The sequence below is a fragment of the Dicentrarchus labrax genome, unplaced genomic scaffold (assembly GCF_905237075.1).
Source record: "Dicentrarchus labrax unplaced genomic scaffold, dlabrax2021, whole genome shotgun sequence".
In the NCBI taxonomy this organism is placed as follows: Eukaryota; Metazoa; Chordata; class Actinopteri; family Moronidae; genus Dicentrarchus; species Dicentrarchus labrax.
The window spans coordinates 1,457,425-1,476,005 of record NW_026136703.1 but is presented as its reverse complement, the minus strand read 5'-3'; the positions used below and the strand labels follow the sequence as shown (position 1 = coordinate 1,476,005).

General features: G+C 39.6%; 1 protein-coding gene across 2 annotated transcripts in view; it reads left to right on the top strand.

Annotated features, from left to right (window-relative positions):
• si:dkey-87k14.1 (leucine-rich repeat transmembrane protein FLRT2) overlaps nucleotides 1-18,581 on the top strand; it is a 69,514-nt gene that overhangs the window by 21,857 nt on the left and 29,076 nt on the right. For both annotated transcript variants that reach the window (XM_051383786.1, XM_051383795.1), the window contains exon 2: nucleotides 10,984-11,289. The gene's annotated coding sequence lies outside the window, so the exon portion shown is untranslated. The remainder of the gene's footprint in view (nucleotides 1-10,983; nucleotides 11,290-18,581) is intronic.

Below are 18,581 nucleotides of genomic sequence, written 5' to 3'. Positions count from 1 at the left end.
AAAATGTTCACTTGCTGCCTAATATATCCCACCCACTGACAGGTGCCATGGTAACCAGATAATTCACTTCACAGTTATTCACTTCACCAGTCAGTGCTCAGAATGTTATGGCTGATCGCGATCTAGCGGTCGACCTCAAAGGTAGTGTGGGTAGATCGCATGGCATTAAAAAAAATAGACGTCAGCCTATCATCCATCCATCCTCACTACAACCATTCTAACGTCTGACCGTTTCTGACACACAGGTCAGCACGCATGCGCGTTCAACAGCGGCAGTTACTTCAAAATTCCAGCAAGCTAGCAAGTTGCCCAGTTAGCCTAACTTATTTCGAACGTACTAAACTCCTTTCAAGACGGAGAGATGATAAAAGAGGCATTCGTTGAAGCGGCTGAATCGTTGTTTCAAGACTTTAAAAACAAACCAGAAATAGTATCTTCAATCAAATCTCTCCAGCTGTCAAGAAGTACAGTTACACGTCGCTGTGAAGCAATGGCCGAGGATGTGACCCAGGAACTTTGGAGGGATATAGTGGACTGCGAGTGTTTCTCACTGCCATTGGATGAGTCTACAGACGTGAGTGACACAGCCCAGTTGTGCATTTTTAATCGTATGGTGTTTACCGATATGATTGCAAAAGAGGAGCTGTTAACAGTATTGCCCAGGAAAGAACACACGCGGGGAGAGGACATTTTTCAGTCTTTTAAAAACTTTATTGAGAAAATTTAGCTCCCAGTGTGGAAATTGGTGTCCATCACCACGGATGGTGCACCCACGATGGTTGGCCGCTTGAATGGATTTATTGCCAAGTGCAGGGAGGATGATGCCTTCCCCGACTTCTTCAATTACCACTGCATAATACACGCATGCGCACGTTACGTGCAAAAATCCTCAACATGAGAGAGATAATGGATGTGGCAACAAAGATCGCCTGTTCTATTTGCAACAGATCTCTTCAAAGACGGCTGTTCCGTGTGCATCTGGAGAAGCCAGACTGCGACCACACTGAATTGTTGCTACACACTGACGTGAGATGGCTTAGTCGAGGGAAATTCCTGCAAAGATTTCAAGAGCTCTGTGCGGAGATTAAAGAGTGGCTACTAGACTTGGCATTTTTAACCAATCTGACCAACATGTTGAATGACCTTAATGTTGAGCTGCAAGGAAAAGACGAAACAGTGGTCAATATGATCAGCTCAGTTAATGCGTTCAAACGAAAAATGCAACATCTGGGCTCAAAGCTGCAGCGCCATGATTTGGCAAACTTCCAGAACCTCGTATCAGAACTGGAGAGGCAAGGGATGGCCTATACGCAACTTGACAGTGGACGCTACACAGAGCAGTTTGAAAACATTCTGTCAGACTTTAACAAACGGTTTCAAGACTTTGCTTTATTGGAGCCAGTTGCTACATTCATGTGCTACCCTTTTTGGGAGGATGCTGATGTTGATTTACTTGCATCAGAAATTGCAACACTGTTTTACCTTAACTCGTCTGGAGTGGAGGATGAGATCCTGACACTACAAGCTGACATTGAGCTCAAGTCCAGGGCTCATGGACAGTTTTGGAACTTACTCACAGAGGAAAAGTACCCCAACATGAGGAAATGTGCTACCTCCTTGACTGCATTGTTCAGCTCTACTTATTTATGTGAGTCAGCCTTTTACCACATGAAGATTATTAAATCCAAATACTGTTCCACTATGACTGATGATCATTTGGAAGTGTGCTTGAGGCTGGCTATCAGCAGCTACTGTCCGGACTATGCATCCCTGGCTGACTCCATTCAGTGCAAGTCATCAGCGTGAGGTATGTACTCAATATATATAAATAAATATATGTGTCATGGGGATGCCCCGTGACCTGTAACTTAAATGAGACACAACATAAAGTGCTTGTCCACCTCAGCCACTTTTTACATACCATCTAGCCGGCAGGTGTCTGGGGTTTGGTAATTAGTACCGATGTTGGGTTGAAACATGGTCAGGGAAATTGTATTATGTTTGTGTTACATTAGATCTGGAAGGAAGCCTAAGAAAATATTTGTGTTTCCATTTGATTAATTTGTGTGTTTCCCACCTCTCCTCTAGATTGCACCCAGGAACGGGCAAACCAGTCCCTGCCCAGGTGGACTCCTTTTATGGTCAGGTTCCTGGGGGAATGTGCCAAGTGTAATATAGATGAGGGGGAGATTTAGGAGGCGTTTGGGAGATTTGTGATTTTTTGAGATTGTGAACAGTTGGGATCTATTTTACTCTTTTGATATCTGTAGTGAGTTATTTCTACTGTTCTACCTATAAAACTTAACTATTGGGTATTAGATAAATGAATGTGTTATTGTTGTTGTTATCTTAATTGTTGCATCCTGTGGTAGGAGGAAGCTGCCAGGGGCCCCAGTTTAAAAGGGGTATAGCCCTGAGCAGAGTTGAGGTTATTTTTGATACCTCTAGTTACCTTTTTCCTTCATTTTCATTTTTATTTTGTTTGTTGTTTTCTCTTTAGTTTGGGCCAAGCTGACCCTCACTGTAAATAAGCTGCACTGATCCACTGCTTGGAAAAAAAGGGAAATAAAGAAATTTAGACTGACTCAACAGTTTCAAGGTCCCTTCCTTCCTCCCTTCACTTCAATATGTTTAGCACATTTTAATGTGGGTAGATCAGTTTGACCTGATCATTTTGAAAGTAGCTCACAAGCCGAAAAAGTGTGAGCACCCCTGGTATACAGCATGCAGCACGGGTGGATTCAAGGTGGAGTGCCCCCCATGCCCCCATGCCCCCATTTTTTGAAAAACTGCTGCAGGTGTCCTCTTGGATACCCCTATGGTAAATAAAACATGATAAAGTTCCCTCTAGGGTGCTAATCCTAACTAAATCCTGACTAAGCTGCGTCACCATAAATGCATCACAACTTTCTGTGCGCTGGTGCCCTTTTTATTTTCTCTCCCTTGCCGCTCCAACAGCCTGAGTCCGCCCCTGGCATGCAGGATTTATATCTGACGGGTAATGGATATGTACTACTACATAGGTAATTAGGATGTTCTCTGCTGCAGCCTGCAGTTTGTCATTTAAGCTCATAAGATGTATGAACTTCACATCAAACGCTGTCTGCTGCAGCGTTAGATCATTATGAATCAAGGGAGAGATGCAGCACACAGCCCATGGGTGAGGGAGCCACCGAACTCCTGGCAGTGTTTGGACGATTCCGAGCAGAGTGCAGATATGGAGGTGCAAGCTGTTGACAGCTGTTAGGTCCACAGGGCTGTCTGTGATAAGAGCACTCAGTGTGGGAAGGAGGTAGTGCTGTACTGTACCAAGCACCGACAAGCGTGCACTGAGAGTACATGTGGGGATTAGAAACCATACTGAGAGAGACAGTCTCAACCCACATGGAGAGCAACTATCTGGAGAGCAGGAATGTTTTTTTGTTTTTTTATTTGAGTTTTATGAATCAAGGATCTTTTTTACTAACAAAGACCACACCTATGAACGTTAACGTAATTTAGAAAGGTTTATTGCACGTAATGAATAAATGAAACCGATGTGATGTACTGTAGGAGAGATGAATGGATCGGGAAAGGGTTGAGGGATGAAGGGATGAGGGTCGAGGGATGGGGTAGGGGTCGAGGGATGGGGTAAGAGAGGATGACCGAAAGAAGGGTTGAGGGATGAAGGGTTGAAGGTTGATGAATAAAGGGGTATCAGAAGGAAGGGTGAGGGATGAACGGATAGAAGAAAGATGGGTTTGTTGGCGGATAGATGAATGGATGGAGGGGTTCAACAAGATGGTAAGAAGGAACCGAGTGAGTTGCAAGACTCTGAGGGGGGAACCGTCTCTTCGTATCTCTTGTATAGAGCCCCAGTGGTTCCTGTATTTGGTGGAGAGACGGGGAAAAAGGAAGTTCGGGGGGAGGGATGTGGAAACTGAGTCAAGGAGGGAGTGAACGGATAAGGTGTGCTTAAGTACGTTTTGGGCGGAAATGAGATGAGTGCAAGGTGTGGTCTTTCTGTGGCAGAAGTGGACGGGAAGTGCAATAGCAAACATGAAAGACAAACAGATATACATTGGTCTATAAGATAATCAATGACATGCAGAAAGAAGTAAAACATTTAACTATTAATAAATTACAGGGACAACATTTTTTTCCAATCAGAAAGATGTTTGAATGTCACTGAGCATGTTAAATAATGCACAAAGAAGAAAATATACCATAAACACTCACGTAAAGTGTTTTCCAAGTCAACTTTTAAAAATATTGTCATTGTTCTGTTGTCTTATAGAATACACTTCAATACTTCTTATTGGCGTTTCTTTTTGTTGTCTTTATTTATATATTTGTTGCTGAGGTAATATAGTAGTAATCAAGTTACAAATATTGTGATACTTGGACATGGATACTGACATACCTGGAGCTAAACTAGTACAAGGTGTTTTCAATCCAGTCTTCCACAAATTATTAATTAATTATTAGTAAACAAATAATTTGCATTGGCTAATATGTAATAATAATAATAATAATAATAACTTTATTTATTATGTATATATTCAATGGTAGGAATCAGGATTTCAAACATTTCAGGAGTAATGAGGCAGATACAATCAGACAATTAAAATCAAATAGAAGTGAGCATAAGAAGTGAACAATAAAAGACCCCCATAAATAAACATAAACACTAACACTGAAAAACATATTGCAAATCAACTGCACTGAGTCAAATAAGTTTAGACAATTAAAATGATGACGTGATTAAAAGAATGAAACACCCACTAGTTTATGATAAAAATAATAACTCTTATCAAACATGTGAAGTTTCATTGAGACTGGACCATGTACGTTATGAGGATGTGTTCAGGGTGGGATTGTTACAGAATATGTAATAATAATAAGAATTCCTACAGATACAATAGGGCCTTCGCACGGTCAGTACTCCGGCCCTACTTATAATAAATTAGATGATAGTAATTTAAACGATATCACTGAATCAGTAAGCCTTAGTCTCTCAGGCAGAGAGTTCCAGAGCATAAGGGCTCTTAGTGCAAAAGCACAGCCACCTCTGGCAAATAGGGGTGCAGCAATGTAGCTGGGTGCTGACCCGTGAAGTTCTAAAACTGACTGGTATCCAGTGAAGAGATGCTAACACAGGGCTGATCAGAGGAAACATTATTCCAGCTAAATAAAATTACTGCAAAATATTTACATTGAACATAACTGCAAGTTGTTTTCTGCCGATGCAAAGTGTTTAGTTCACTGTGATGCAGATTGTGTGTTTGGGCTCTTTTACCTGCAGAGATGAGCAGCAGATGTTTGTGTGTGTGATGTGAACATACTGTCTGTTTCAATTGATTTGACTACTGAACTAGTAACCTCAATATCCCCAGACTCCCTTAACAAATCGCAAAGTTTTGAGGGATATTGGATGAAGAGAAACTATATAAACTTTTTCAAACGTTATTTTAACAATGAGACAAATTTCTAACATTGGAAATGTTACACATTACATTATTTCTTACTGAGTTATTTCCCAGCGTGTTAGTTAGATGGCGGTCCAACATCCTCTGCCACCATCCACTGTGAGTGACTGTTGGGCTGACAACCTGTCAGCAGCCTTGCAGGAGAGATGCGAGCAGGATACCCACTTTTACTTCCTCTGGCATTAATGCATCATCTGTGACGCAGACAGCAGATTTTCACACAATCGAAAAAGCAAAAGTAGGTGTCCTTGCTCATAAAGTTCAGCTGTAAAATTCCACAGCGCAGGAACGTCTCTCCTGCAGGGCTGCTGATAGCACAGGTAAAAGTGACAGGCCAACGTTGCTGAACTGAAAAAAGGACAATAATAATGGACACTGACAAAATTCTCAGTATGGTACACCCCTATAGTGTTTATTGGAAGTGAGATCCAAATACAAGTGGTCATTTGAGACCCATTCTAATTCCAGGTGTGGACTGACGTTCTTACAGCTGTCCACTTGAGATTGGATTACCCAAGATGCATGTTAATACCAGTTGTAAACAGGCTCTAGGAGTACTGTGGAGCAAGGTTTTAATGAGTAAGTGAACATTACCCCTGATGGTTTCATGTTACTGTACTAACATATGGTCAATTTCATATCAGAAATAGACCTTTTCCATTGAAAACACTTAAGGCCACACATACCTGTAGATACAGAAGGCACCCATAGAGATTTTTTGTTTAACTTACTGACTTGACACTGAATTAAATGATTGGAAATGTGTCAATATAGGAATAGAACAGTGACATCATTTTGAGATTGAAAATAAAATTTGTTATTGAAACAGAACATTTGTCTTTGAAAGCTGTATTTGAACTGAAAAAACTAATTTTTAGTGGAAGTTCAACATCCTGTTTAACTTGTTTAAACAGTTGCATTTTGGTTAGGTTTATGCTTAGGTCAGCAGCATTCCTGTAAAATGACTTATTATAAAAATTCTGGAAATCCCCTGACCGTAAGGAATCTTGAAAAAAAAAGTTACACATTGAACTTGGAATATGAATAATTCTGTTAGCTGTAGTTCACTGGCATTACAATCACATCACTCTTTTATGAAATCTATAAGAAGTCAGTCAGCAGTGAGGAATAGCCATATCAACAGCAGCCCTGAGCTCAAACCTTTCACACTGACACTGTTGCTATGGTTGCTGGGTCTATGAATGCTGGGATGATGAGCCATACTGTTAATGCCACTTTACTATAAGCTCTTCAAAATACATACAATGAAAGCAAAATCCAAATGAAATTATGTTTCACCAAAACCAGAGAGTATACTGATGATCATCATTACTTATCTTGGAATGAGAACATTTTGATTCATGTCTCACACTGCAAAAGAATCCCAAAATGTTGGTTTTATTAAATAAGCTATTTATTTAAAGACTTTATTTTATTTTCAACAAGAAGCCAGTATCAATGAAACTTATGTGGAAAGAAGAAGCACTGGATGAAGTTGTGCAGGGCTTGAGTAAACAGGGCGTTTGCTGGCACGGCAGCTCTTTGGGACTGCATGCTGTCATGTAAAAACACTTCATTAGTGGATGCTGCTGAAAGATGGACATGGTGCACTGAGGGCAGCATTACTTCCCTCTGCTGCCAGCGGGGCCTTTGATGGGAAATACCTCACTGTTATTTTTACCTTCAACCTCCTCACCCATCCTTCTCACCCCTTCTGGCCTCCACACACACTCCCCTCATCCATCCATATATCATTCCCCCAACACTCCAATTTCTCAAAATACAATACCCTGGCTTGTTTCAGGACTCTAGATTCCTGTGGGGAGAATAATAATAACAATAGGAGTCTGCCAGCTCTGGAGGCGGTACCCCCGACCCCTTCAAAAGCCCCCAACTCAGGTTTGACTATTGAGGAGGCCGAGCTGCATTTTACCCTCTCTCTGCACACAAGAAAGGGGCCATTCATTAAAACAAGTCTTTCTTTTATGCACTCTATCAGTGGCACTGGACCAGAGCCAAGCCAAGACCCTGCAAGGAGCTGTTCTGCCTGCCACCGGAATGTGGAAGAGTGTGTTTTCAGGTGTTTTATGTGTGTGTAGATGTGTGTGCACACACAACATACCTGCTGGTAGGGGCTCGTAACTGGTGAAAGGAAATAAGTGACTTCTCAGTGGTATAAAAAGTAATTGGAGTTCACACTTTTAAATACCCCAGCTCTCTTTGTAAGACCCAGCAGTGCCTGCAGTTTCCAGATTTTCTACACTGATGATGTTTTTTATGTGCTCAGACCTATCGTGACGTCAACCATTGTTTGTCGGAGCCAGCGTAGGTGACGTACTGGGAGTTGAGCTGCTTTTATTGGCTGCATAGTTTTGACTGTCGTAGCAGAAGATTCTTGTATTACAGCTAGACGGTAAAATATGTTTGTGAAACGATTTTAGGCGAGAAATACTGGAGGCAATGCATTAACAGAATATTGCTTCTTTTTTGATCAGCACTGGCTAGTTTGACAGTTTGATCTGAGTTTGGTTCGTTGAGCTGGATGGACTCACTGAAAATGACTGGTCAATCACAATATTCTTTTTTTGGGGGGGGGGGGGGGGTTTTTTTTCTTTTGGGTGGGGTTTTTGTTTTCGCCCCCGGCCCCTGGGGCCCATTTTTATTTTTCTTTATAAAAAAAACTGAACCTATTCTTTTGCCGGGGGGTGGGGTGGGGGGGTTGGTTTTTTTTTTTTTTTTTTTTTGGTGGGGTTTTTTCTTTATTGGGGGGGGGGGGGGGGAGGGGGGGGTGTGGGGGGGTAGTATAAAGGGGGTTGGGGGGGAAAAAAGAAAAAAGGGGCTATACAAGAAAAGGTCCATTTACCATATGGCTACATAGCCTGCTTTATTGTCTATTTTACTCTAAATGGGACCATCATTTACTAAATGAACACCATGCTGTATGGAAGCAGAATGAAAGGAGAGATTGAGACCATAAACTTATCAGGAAACTGTTTTACTGAACTCATAAATTAAGTGAGAAGTAGGTTCATTTCTCCATAAGACTACACACTATATCCCATGTCTTTTTATTGCAGCCAACAGAGCTTCCCCCTGGTGGCCATTACATAGAATGCGGGTTTAAGACACTTCCACATCGGTTTCACTTCACAAACCCGGAAGCTGTCCATTGTCTATACTGTCATTGGCTCAGACTGGACACAACACAAAGCAAGGCGGCACAAGTGCACAGGAAGTTAATGTAAAGTGAGTAAATGACTCCCAAGAAAATGTTTTGGAGAACTCTGCAGTTCCTCTCAAAGGGTACAGCCTGCAGTAAAGAAACAACATTCCACAAATAAAATCATATGGAGAATCCACATGAAGACCAAGTAAACAGGTAGAGAATAAAATAACGAGTCTAAAAGCTATAAACTACTGTATGTGGCCATGAAAGCAGACTATACTGTGGTTCCAAACCAGTCAGGTTTATTTTCAAATTGTTTCAAAATAGAAGTATCTGAGTAAACCTAAGTATTAAATCTACTACAATTTGCAACAATTTAATACTGATACCTATGTGTGGTGTAATTAAGAAAGTTACAAGACTGTTTAATGTAGAATGCCTTTATTTTGAAGGTGTGTGTTTTGTAATTCTGATTTCCTGTGGGTGGGGTCATTGGCAGTTGGTCATTTTGAAGAAGCACATGTTGTAGTTAATGCCATCTCTATCCATCCATCTTTCGTTCGTTCATGGGGTATCCAGTGAGTATATTTAATTTAATAATTTAAGACCCAATTTAGGAACAATATTTTTTTTATTTTGTTTGTTTTGTGCTGAATTTATTTATTTGTTTGCCTACCTGTATCTTAATTAAGACATTTGAAGGTGCAACCTGTAAAGGGGAAATAAATACTTTATTTATTAATTAATGGTAATACAGAAAATACTTACCTGTATTTTCTTATGTGTTTATTTCAGTTTTACCTTTTCTTCATTAAAATTACCTGCCAAGTACAACACATCGCCTGTCTATTTGAGGAAAACTTTTTGAAGGAACGAGTTTAGCTTGCTGTTTCATGTTAGATGAGAGCAGTATACTATGTATCAGAGATTCACAACCGCTTTGGTGTCAGGCCCCAAATTCATACACATCATGCTACAGACCCATATTTGATAAGATGTAGAGTGAAACATATTCATTTGTATACATTTTCTAACTAACTTCTAGTCAGTAAAATAATACTCAAATTAAATTCTTCCCCATTTTTCAGGGGACCCCAGGGAACCCATGGTTGACAACCACAGCTATATACAACCTTTAAGCACAACAGACCATCACCTAGAATATTGGCATAGTAATATCTATATAGTTATTATTAGTGTCTGAATCGGGTCAGATTCCCCTTGAAAATAAATTAAAGAAGGTGTTAGAAATACTACCGCTTATGTCCGCTTTGGGCCTGCCAAAATCAACACAAAATGAAAGTTCATTGTGCTACTTTCAAACAGTAACAGGCCTTTCTACTAGAGCTAGACAGATCCATCAGCCAGTTAATGTGCGACACTGTATAATAGTGTTATGTGTTACATATATGCCAGCTTTCCATGGATGAAATAACCTGCATTGAAATCTGCCACAGTGAATGCAGGGAGCATATGATACAGCAGCAAATGTTGGACATTTGTGTAATAAGGTTTGCATTTGATTTGAAGGCTGGCTCATCTTGATGGATGGCGCGTATGTGTGCAAGTCAACTCTGATGGTTAATATCTCGCAGACGTCAGCTGAGCTGCTATCATCTGACTGCAGTGCTTTATTGTGAATTGCTGCTGTGCAGAAGATTTACTATACTATACAGTGACAGCTGCTGTCAGAGTGAGTGTGATTGTTTTCATATTGTCCTCTTCAACAGGACGCACAATATAGTTCAAAATAAAAAAAATTGCATTTGATTTGAGTCCATACAGGGACCGTCACTTGGATGGCAATTGGGGGTGGATTGTTGGGGGCTGATGTAAAGTAATAATTGTCATGATACATATTTAAAGTTGCTCAAATCAGTAGACTATCTTTATATTGAAGCAACATAAGAATGGTGGTTTTTTTTGCAATTTGGCAGCCCACAGTACAATTCACTTATACAACACAGTATACGGACAGCTGTACACGTTACATTACTTATGATAAAAAAAGCCAAATATCAAGCAAGTACAACAATACAAGACATACAGTAGCAAGCCATCTAAATGGTAATGCCATATTCACCTGTTCACACACATTCATACAGTGCACAAACAGAAACTAACTCATTCATTCTCATTCATACACTGATCCACAGCATCAGGAGTAATTTGGGGTTCAGTATCTTGCTCAAGACACCCTGGCATGCAGTGGGAGGAGCTGAAGTTTGAAACCATCTGATTAGTGGACGAGCTGAGCTACAGCTGCTGCAGCTAACATTACTGACTAGTCTTTACTTCAGCAAGCCCTTGCCAACGATTAAAACCCAGTCTCCTTTTCTCTTCTCTTAGCTTCCTCCATGAATCTTCCTCTCTTCGTCGCCGCCATATTGGACCGGGCAAGACTGGCCTGTAACAAATTCCAGCCAACCAGGGACCTGCGTTTTTTGGATAAAAAACATTAAAAGGTTTACATTTCTCAGCCAAGTCATTTTTATATTCAAAGGTTTATAGCTTCTACTGGCTGTTATAATATTGTTGTGTTTGGAGCTTTTTGAAGTGAGTTAGCAGCTCGCAGCCAGCTCTCGTCTGGATGTACATGGGTGAAAAACACAGTGGACAGTGGATCTTCCGTTGAACTTTACTTAACTTCGGCAGGTGAGTATGGCACAATATGTCATATATATATATTATTGAATAACTGTTATTGCTGTATGTGTTTTCTGGAATAATAACAAGAAATATGGTGTTATGCTGAACACGGATTATACACTCAAAAGAGTTTGTAACAAAGTGTAATATTTGTTTATTGTTTATTTTGTTCAAGATGGAAGCAGAAAATGCTGTGTAGCGATTATCAGCCTAAAGTGATAGTTTTGCAGTTTGCAGAAAATCTTTATTAAATGTGTAGCACCAGTTTGAGCCGGTGTGACATCATTCTGCGCATCACTACAAGTACAGAACATACATCTGTTTACATCAATGAAGACAGTTCTGCTGGGCTGTGGGCTTGGACAGAAAACCGCTACTTAGCTGGCACATCCATGCGATGAGCTGTGAGCACCACCGCTCAACCTGAACTACACTGACTCTGTAACTCTTGTTGAGTCTTGTTATGTTTTCCTGTGTGATCATGTTAGTTTTCCTAACCAATCAACATAGTACATTTAACAAAGCAACACTCTGCGAGGAGAGGAAGGAGAGATGCACCTGTGTATTATGATCTACCTTACAATATTGTATCTAAAGCCTGTCACCATCTATCTACGAGGTGTTGCACCAAATACAAGTTGCAAACTGTGGTTCACTTGAAGCCTACCTAGATTTCCTTGCATTCAATAAGCAAAGACCTTGTAACAAGTAATACAAATCACTTCAATTCCTAGTAATGTCTATTTGTGGAGCATTTGACTTATCTTAGGGAGATAGTCAAAATGGTCAATGAATTTAGTAATTGAAGATAGTTATCACTTAATACATTATTATGAATGGCGTATCAACAGTTAATTACTAATAATACTACCAGGGATTTGTGTTTTTAATTGTTTTTTAATTTATGTTATTTATGATAGGCTATACATGTGAGAAAGTAAATACTAAAATGGGGATGGGGGCCCATTGAGTATTGTGATAACCTGGCAAGGCAGCTGGACTTGTGAGATCACAAATCACGATTCAATCAGTGTCCTTTGAGGAAGTACTGGCAGCTACAGGGGTGAGACACAACAACGGCTGCTAAAGAGGGTAGCGTACATTCTGCTAGCCTCAGTTATATCAGAACTTGAGAGTATTTCTTCATTGGAAGAAAAGCAAGCGGAACGGAAGCTTTTCTTGATGGAAAAGATGTTTTTGCCATTGTCCTGACTGACTTTGGTAAGAGCCTGACTATGTTATATGTTTTGTTGATCTGATTGGTTGGGTGAGGGATAGGGTAAGGGTTAGCTCTTGATAGACGGTGACAGACAGATGGTTTATCCAATAATCTGCCATGTGTTTGACAGACCCCAAGAGAAAGCAGAGGATTAGACTATGGGAATGTCTTACACATATCATTACATAGAGAAGCTGTCCCTCCTGGCGAAACAAATCATTTTGCCTGTTTAAGCAGTAGGAGTGGTAGCCCTGGGGCCGGGACTTTTAAGGCCATGTTTAATGCTCTCCTGTCTCCACAGCGTCATGCTGTAATCTGGGGTTGCGGGGGCATTTAGCTATGGCAGATAAATAATGATCACAGAGGGGGTGATTTCCTAATGCTGATGTATGGCCGTGACGGGACAGGTGCTGGCTCCACAGCTTCCCAGCACCATGTCAATTAATCTCCTCTGTCATGTGATGAACCAGGCGTGAATTACCTAACACTTCCTCAACAGCACAGTCCATAAACTGTTGATTAGACACACACTCACACGCAGGGCATGTATACTTCTGTCTGGCTGGATACAAATTGCTATATGAACTTGGTTTATTTCACCTTTGTGCATCCTGGGAAAACTGATGGAGGTTTTCCAGCAACCTTTACACCCACAGTCATTCAGACTGGAAACTGTCTCATGGTCTGCATTAGCAGATGGAATTAATGACCATCAAAAAACTTCCAAGGTCAAGAATGAGCGTTCATGCTTAAGAATAAATTTGTTATAAACAGGAATTATTCTTTATGAGGATAGTTTTACTGATACAGCTTCCCTTGCCTGAATTTTCTCTCAGGGATTCGAACAGCAATAAGAACAAAAGTTTGTTCTCTAGCCTCTAGGATACCCCCAAAACATTAAATACATGCTTACAAAGACATGAGGAGCTTCCATTGTGTCTTTATCCCTATTCTTCATAGAAAATTAAACCAAACATTTAGGGGTGCTCTGACTTATGCAGTTCAGTCAGCCAACTCACGTTTGAAATGTTTATTACAGCAGTATAGCATATTTAGATTTTGGCGTCTAGGCTCCGACCTCGTCACTCCCCGCAGATATGTTTACATAGAGATATTGGGGAGTGATGAGCAAATACCTTAAACCCCCAGTCGGAGCCTACAGGTGGATGCTGGGGAGGTGGTGGGGCTTACAGCGCAGCAGGCAGCAATACTGATGCAGGGCAACAGTGGCATTGACAAAGCAGAGAGAGAGCTGGGAAATTGTGCAGTTTAAATAGACCGCCAGATTGAAAGGGTGCGCTTGGTTAGTGATTATGGTTGTCAACCATAGCCATGTCATGTGTGTATATCAGCACAGCCTGAACTAGCTCGCAGGCTTCGCTCCATTTGTGGCATGAAGTATGTGTCTCAGCTTTCCAGTTATACTGTTTAGGGACCCCAATATGCAGAAATATTTAAATACACTAAGTAAAAATAACACATTTATACCAAAATGTTTTTATACCTTCAAAACTGCATGGGACTAGCATAAAGTTGGAATGTCTGCAAAGGGAGACTTGTGGGTACCCATACAAGCCAATTTCATTTAGATAGCTTGAGGTCAGAGATCAAGAGATCCCTTTGAAAATGGCCATGCCAAAACATTGCCTAACTATGGAACATTATGCATTGCATAACGCCATCTGGCTTCATATGATACCAGTATCTTCTGGCTTCAAAACCTAGCCCGGTACAGCATCTGAAAGAAAAGAGTGGAAGAGGTAAGGATAATTGGGTGTCACTTGGGGTGTATATGCGCAACATCTGTTTTCCCTGTCCCAAGTTTTTTTTGTGATATTTTTCCTTGTCCAAATCAAGGGTCTAAGGATAGAGGGTTTTTTATGCTGTACAGATTGTAAAGCCCTCTGAGGCAAATTTATAATTTATAATTTTGAGCTATGACATGTCAAAGATAAAATGGTCTACATTTGCAGCTATATATGTTCAGTCTCAACCCGAAACGCAAAGTTCACCACACTGAGTGTGAAACAACATTTCCTGCAGTCCAAACTCTTCCCCAGTCGACTTGTCGCCACAGAACTACCTGATTCAAACCATATGTGAGTCATCTGAAGGAGCGAAGCCTCCATTAATCTCGTTACTCGGCCCGGAGCCACCTGACAAAGAATTATCTCGCTGGGTTCAACCCTCTAGTAAATAATTGGAGCAGAAAGTGATCCTACCTCATTAATATAGCCTGGATTAACATCAGTCACTGGCCAACTTACTGTAGAAGCTGTGCAGCCTGATGTGAGGCAAGGGTGTGAAAAAGACAGCCTGACAGTGGAAGCTGCTGATGAGCTGGACCTTTGTTCAGACTCCTCTGAAGAAAAGGAACACTTTGTTCCAGAGCAACAAAATTCTGCTCAGATTGCTATACATTTGGACAGATGTTGATTCCTGATGATTTCACAACCCCCTTGTTAAAAAAGATTCTTGATTAAGCTGCTTTTAGTAGTGATTTTAAGTGGCACAAACTTATTTTTGTAAGTTACAATCCTGATATAATAACCTTTGTTTTTTATACAGTACAAAAAAATTCCAAAATTAAGTCATTGTCACTTAAAATTCCTAAATCTACTTGATCAAGAATGTTTTTTTAACTTCCAAAATTAAGGTAGTTTTACTTTAAAATTTTGATGTAATCAAATTTCTTTTTAGTTAAATTAACTTATCTTGTTTTAAATTGTAGTTAGCTAGCATTAGCACAACATGCAACCAAAAGTGCCTTACGACGTGGATACAATTACTGTTTCTGCATACAAGTGTCTGTAATGTTTATTGTACAAGACAGTAGTGTTTACACTGTCATGTCAAAATTATACAAGACAAGCATATCATTTTTGTAAAAATTCATAATGGAGGTTATTTCTAACTCTGTTACACAAGTACTGTTAAGTATGAGTATCAAACGAGTAAAAATTGTTTACAGCAGTAGCGACATTGATGTATGCAAGCAATGGGCCAAAGCGGTGTGTATGTATTTATGTCTGTGCCTCTAATCACCACTTATTGAAGATCAGCCTTAAGTACACTTCGACACAGAGCGTGAGAAGGAGGTTATCAGTGAAAAGGAGGATAGAGAGTGGGAGGTGAAGCAGGGTCAAGGGGCACTGGTGAGTGGATGATAAGAATCCCATCCCTACTTAAGACCGGAAGAGACCCTGCTAACTCAGCAGGGAAAAGACAATCCAAGTGCTTAAGACAAAGTGCTGCACGAAGAACAGGAAATGTTGGTTGATTTTATGGCTAACAAACTATAATTTATAGAATTTATCATTTACTCTCGGTTCCTGCAGCCCTGCAGTAGCAATTCCTGATTCCCTCAGGAGTCAAATTCTAACAGGCAATTATTCTTATTATTATTATACTCTGCAATTATTAAAATAATACATTCATATATTAACAAATCTATATTGACAGGCTTAAGGAAGTAATATAGATAAATATATGGGGGAGGGAAAAATAAATTTTAAATAAATAAATATAAAGAAATAAAAATAATAAAAATAAAGAAAATAATAAAAATACATAAATAAATAATAGTAAATAAATAACATTGGTGATGGTGGTAATGATGATGATGATGATTGTGATGGTAATGGTGATTGTAATAGCGATTAATATAATTATAATAATGATTGTGGTTGTTATTATTATTATTATTATTATTATAATTATTATGTAATGTGGTTCTGATCTACTAACAAAAGATTTGCGGTTTGTGGAGATTTTCCGTAGTTCTGGAAGATAGTAATCCAAGATGGTCAGAAACTCAACGTCGTGTTTGGCGTCTTTAGAAACACCACATGTGAAGTTACCCGCAACGTAGAGAAGAGCGTGATACCTTGGCTGTAATATCAGTACTTGCTCTCCTATGGTGGCTCTCTTTTATGAGTATCTTAACATGTACATTCAGAATTCAGTCAGAAATAGATTGGTATATAGTCGTCCTCAGTGGCGGACTGGCCATCGGGAGCACTGGGACATTTCCCGGTGGCCTGGCCTGGATTGCCGATGGTCGATACCAAAGGCTCGGTTCGGATCGCGCTTGATTTTTAAATAAACAATCCGTTGTGCGGCTCATTAGGGTATCTGCTTTGCTGAAGCTCACACAGACTGAGCAGCAACGTTGGGCACAAACACAGCCCCTCCTCTCTTTTTCTGAGGCTCTCTGTCACAACACTGCCGACACACACACACACCAAGTTTATGGGGTGCCGTTTGTAAAGCAGCTCACGCTGAAAATAACAGCAACATTTTGTCACATTTAGCTTCAAACAATGTTTAAAAAACTAGTATGAATTTTTGAGGGTCACTTTTTTTGCACATTTACAACAATATTTGTCAACTTAGAGATATTTTAAATAGTTAAATCCAAATATTAAATGTTACGCCTAAATGTTAAATCTAAATCTAAATCTAAATGTTGAATCTAAATGTTAAATCTAAATCTAAATGTTAAATCTAAATCTAAATGCTAAATCTAAATCTAAATGTTAAATCTAAATGTTAAATCTAAATCTAAATTTAAATGTTAAATCTAAATGTTAAATCTCAATATAAATCTAAATGTTCAATCTAAATGTTTCGGGTGAAACTAAATATTTAACTAATATGCAAATTCAAAATGCAGGTAACCAGAAGTACCAAAATAAAAGCTTGAGGAGGTCAGTGTGTGTTTATAGTGTCAAATAACAAATAAAAACCATCTCAATGGACTCTTGGACATGGATTATCGTGATAATAACTACCTAAAATAAAAAACACGTTTGGAGAAACTGTATTTGAAGAGTACTTTGAGTTTTTAGTGTCACTTTGATGAAGGGTGCAGGACTTATGACCTGTAGCCACTATTGCCAGCCACGAGGGGGCTCACTTTGACTAGGGTGGCCATTTCCTTCACATCAAAAAGGAGGACACTTTGCATACACAGGGACACGCAAGCAGATATTTGGTGTAAGGTGCATACACATACCACATAGCTAACAATAAATATACAAGCTACAGCTCATGACAACGTGCCCTTCCAATTCAGATTACATAGGTCTAATAAACATCATACAGAAGTATTAGGGCCAGACTTTTTTTTTAAGTCATAATATTATTTCTACAAGAATAAAGTCGTAACATTACGTGAAAAAAGTCATAATATTAGGTCTACGAGAATAACGTCGTAACATTACGTGAATAAAGTCATAATATTGCGAGAATAAAGTCATAATATTACGAGAATAAAGTAGTAATTTTATGAGAACTGTCAGCAAAACTGTTTAACGACGAAATTATCAATACGTTAGCCTACCTGTTGACTGTACGGTACGACTGAGACAAACAGCGGCTGCTGGGCTCAGGCTGAGGCTGCTGTTTGGTTGAGCTGGTCACGTCAGATCTTGATAACTCTATCGAAGCTTTTTTCTCATTAAAACGAATTCTCGTAATATTATGACTTTATTCCCGCAATATTATGACATTATTCTCGTATTATTACGACTTTATTCTCGTAGACCTAATATTATGACTGTATTCTCATAATATTATGACTTTATTCTCGTAATATCTCCCCAAATTTTTTTTTTTCTTAGTCTGGCCCTGATACTCCGTCGTACCATCCAGTAAAATCAGGGAAATTATATTAAGCATCATTCTACTTCAGTGTACGTTCCAGCCCTCTGCAAAGCTCTGTCAAATCATCCTAACAGATGCTTTGTTAATTACCTCATCACCGGCTTAGTTCAAGGATTCCTAGCAGGTCTATGCTGGCTCCCAAAAGTGACCCATATCTGTAAAAACTTGCAGTCCACCTGAAGTCGGCTATTGCAGAGCCAGAAGTAGTAGAGGATCTTCTTTTTGAAAGCAGTTATTTAGGAATACATGTTATAGTATTTTCATATTGCCTGTTTGCACCGTGGGTCCAAGAGGACTGAAATTTCATCTGTGCTGTATGTTGTGCATGTATAGCATATTTGACAATAAAGCTGACTTTGACCAAAACGGCAGGTGACGTGATTTAAAAGCATCAAAGTCGGCATAAGGAGGT